Genomic DNA, 4,224 nt, shown 5'->3' on the forward strand with positions numbered 1-4,224 from the left:
GTGGTTGATTTTTAGCACTGACTTACACAGCACCTCCTGATGTATGAAACAATGCAAAAATATCAGTTTCTGTTCTGGGTTTATTTCAGTCACTTTATCTTGCATCCGTTTCAAAAGTCCAACATTTTTCCCTGTCAAATTTGGACAGCCATCAGTTGTAACACCAACCAAACTCTCCCATTTTAGTCCCAGCTTGTTCATGCGTGTATTTACCTCAGTGAACAAATCACTCACTGTCGTGATTCCTTTCGTTGGCTGCACAGCTGACAGCTCCTCCGTCATCTCAAAGGTTTTTTGTTAGTCCATGTACAAAGATGAGTAACTGGGCTGTGTCACGGACATTACAGCTCTCGTCCAGAGCCAAGGACAAAACGTCAAAATCGTCCACTTTGTTGTGCAGCTGAAGCTCCAGATTCTCGGCGATGCTCTCCGCCCGCCTTGTTACGGTTCGCCTTCAAAGGGGCACATTAACGAACGCTCCTTTCTTCTCCGGACATATAAACGCTGCAGAGTCCACCAGACATTCTTTTATAAACTCTCCATCAGAGAATGGCTTACTGTTTTTGGCGATTTTGTAGGATATTAGAAAACTCGTCTTGACTGCTGTATCCCTTGATGTGAGCTTTGGTAAAACAAAGTCATTGCTGCTTTAGCAGTTTAGCTAGCAAACCTTCAGACATCCTCCCCGCTCTGCATCAGTCAAATGTTTGTACTTCTCCGCCATGTTTGGTCTCGTAATGTCGATTCAGATTATAATCCTTGAGCACCGCGATCTGTTCTCCACAAACCAGCCCACAGCTTTACCTCTGACTTCAGTGAAGAAATACTTGGAAGTCCATGCTTTGTTAAAAACTCTGCACTGGGAATCAATCTTTCTTTTTTGCCGTTAGCCGACATCTTCCTGGGCTGAAGCTAACCAACAAACCAATCAGCGCATAAATCTTATGCTAAGTACGGAAAGCACGCGCGAAAAACGTTAATTTAGCAGACCTTTCAAAATAAAAGCAGTGCAGGCGTATTGCTTGCATGTATTGCGATGATATATATTTGCATTGAGTTTTAATATTTTCCAGTGATCTCATACGGTCCAGTCAGGGTCATCCGGCGGGCCGATGTGGCCCACGGCCGTAGGATGCCCAGGTCTGCCCCAGAGTGTTCTGAAAAGAAAAACCCACGATACAGCATGTTTGAGTCGCCCTAATATTAGCCAATACAAGAGCTTAGTAGTAAAGACAGTGGAAATACCCTGAAGGGCTCTGAAAGCTCCATTCAGAACTCAGACTGAAGAAACTACGGAGCACCTCGGGGAGTGTGGGGTGACTCACTGAAGAAACTTCTTAAAATCCCCACCAAAGAGTCTAGAACTCACCTCCAAAGAGCACTGCACAGGTTCTCCTGCCTCTGTAGAACATTTCAGACCAACTTAACGGATCATATACTGATCCATATGTGCTGATGTAGGGTTGGTTGTCATTACAGACGTGTCTTGAACAAACCCATAAGCCAACTAGTGTGACTGTTTTTAAATTAAACTATTTAGCAAAAGGCTGTCTGTCCTCAGTCCCTGTTTAAACAGTATCTACAGGATGTCCCTAAAGTCTGGACACGAGAAAATCTCATTAACTAGAATATTTTTACCTCCACAGATTAAACATGGCTTTCAATCTTTAGGACAGATTTTAGGAAGACATTAGATAAATGAAGTCTAACCTGGAAGGTTTTGGACAGACAGAGGCAGAGGTTAAAACTGTGGTTCTTCTTCTTCCAAACAGAATCTACTGTTGAAGTTAATTAAGAGATACACCAGATATTACAGAAGGTGTGTAGGTGTCATTGAGGCCCTCTGGCTTTAACAAACATGCAGTTCATCACTTCCTGTCCTTGGTGAAGGTGGATTTTACCTGTGAGTAATGCAGAGATGATATTTTTAATTGAAAATACATTTGCTTGGTTGAGTCTATGGATAATTTTTTGAACACTTATATTAACCTCTTCCACCCTGGAGGTCTGTGGGGCAGAATAAACACCATATCTGGCATAAAAACACATCAAGTCCACAGTTTTTTTCAAAAAACTCACCAAGCATGGCAGGTCAACAGCCACCTGGTAACACTATGAACAGGTAGCATTAAATTATCACCTGATATTTACTCTCTAAATCACAGCTCTGATTAAACAGAAGTAAAAACAGCAGTTTGCTGCAGTTTTTTTAAATCCCACTCTGTCCCGGCGATAAGGACAAGGAAACTAATTCTCCTAAGTGTCTCCTATCCACTGAGCCCAAGGTTTGTTCATTCTGACCTCACGCTGCTGCAGCTGTTTCTGATTAAATCCTGATTAAATGTTCCTTTTTCAGGTGGGATTTTTTTTAAAAAACGGGGGTAGCTGCAATAAATTACTAATTTGCTTTAGTTTCTCTTCGATAAGAAGGTTGATTGTGGTTGGAGAGTGTTTGTGAGGAAGTGTTTTATGGTGCAGTGGTTGTATGATGGTAAAATTCAAATGTAGAACTGAAATGTATGAATGCACACTTCAGAATCAAACCAGGTAAGCATGAAAAACATTCCAGCCTCAAATGAGGACAGAACAAACTTACAATTATGAGAAAATAAAGCTGCTGAAGTTAAAGCTACTTCTGTGTAGGTTGGACGACTCATTATCACATAAATGTGAAAAAAACAAAAAGCCTAGCCACATGTTGGGAAACTCAAATCAAATGGGAATCAGTGAATGGAATGAAGACAGTAGAAATAAATCATTGCTGAGGGAAACTGTATTTATTGATGAGGCCTTTCTTCTCTAACCGACATCAAAGCCAGCTGACTCTAGGTGTGGATATGAAAGAACCAGGACTGATGGAGGGTTCTACAGTGATGGCTAAGTCAGGGGACATCAAATTACATTTTAGAGAAGAAACGGTCAGCTTTAAGTAGAAACAAATAATACTAATAGTTGTACTACCACAAACACAATGAGAGTCCCACTACGGTGCAACTGCAGTAAACTATCAGGTATAATACTACCCTACTGGAAGGCTGGATTATGGTCCATGTATTTAGGCCAAGATTTAATAGAGGAAAAGGGATTTTATCATGTTCAAATATGAAAACAGTCTTTTACAAAGAAGTGTTAATCAAAGTCATGGTGTAAGATGTGAAAAGAACTTCATGTACAGCATGTCATTGTAAAAACGTAGTGGTATAGTTCAGCCTAAAGAATATGAGATAGTATAGTCAAGAAAATGTCGTAGTATAGTACATCGACAAAAACAAGTCTGTTCTCACAGATTTATGTTTGATATAGCACATCCTAGTGGCCATTCTTGATAATTTTCTCAGTTGAGCAGGTGTTCATGTCATGTGACTTGATTCAGGAAGTATTCTACCTCTCAGAGAGGGAACTTGGTGTTATCTATCCATGTGCTCCAGCGTTAGGTTTTGTTTTCAGCATCGCCAGAATGTATATTTTATTTACATACTGACACTCCAGTCCACAGCCTTCTCTTCTGATCTTAATATTAGTGAGAATGTAAGTTATTTTACCTGGTTTGGGATGCATTTGTCCAGTTCAGGCAGCTATGGTTCTGGTGGTTGAGTGGGTTGTCCACTAATCAGGTTAATATTGGGCCCAGATGAAGTGTCCTCAAGCAAGACGCTGAACCGATGTGTGTGGATGAGAAACACTGTAAAGCGCTACGAGTACTGCCAAGGTTTTATATAAAAATGCTATAAAAGTGCAGACTTTTCACTACTGTAAATAAAATCTGTTTAGAGAGAAATAACAGTAGAGACAGAGTGTAGATGTCTAGGAACCACAAATGTATTGCTCAGAACAAGAATCACCAGGAATGGACGCTAGACGGGTGAAAATCTGGGAATCTTTGGGTTCTCAGATGTGAGATTTTTGGGTCCAACCTTAAAGAACCTGCAGTGACACAACATTCAGACTCTGTAAGGACAAAATGCTGCCTCCGGTGACGTTAATTCCACAATCACTGACCTAAACCCAGCTGAGATGGTTTCCGATGAGTTGAAGCACAGCGTGAAGGAAAATGAGCCAATAAATGGTCACCTTAAAGACTGTTGGAAGAACATTCTAGGTGATGAAGCAGGTTGAGAGAATGATGAGCACATGAGTGGAAAGATACTTGTCTTTATGTTTTCTTTTTTTTTTTCACATTTCAGTGCCTACATGTCTAGAAACCAATAAAATCAAATAAAAAAG

The sequence above is a fragment of the Amphiprion ocellaris genome, chromosome 24 (genome assembly GCF_022539595.1).
Source record: "Amphiprion ocellaris isolate individual 3 ecotype Okinawa chromosome 24, ASM2253959v1, whole genome shotgun sequence".
Taxonomy (NCBI): domain Eukaryota; kingdom Metazoa; phylum Chordata; class Actinopteri; family Pomacentridae; genus Amphiprion; species Amphiprion ocellaris.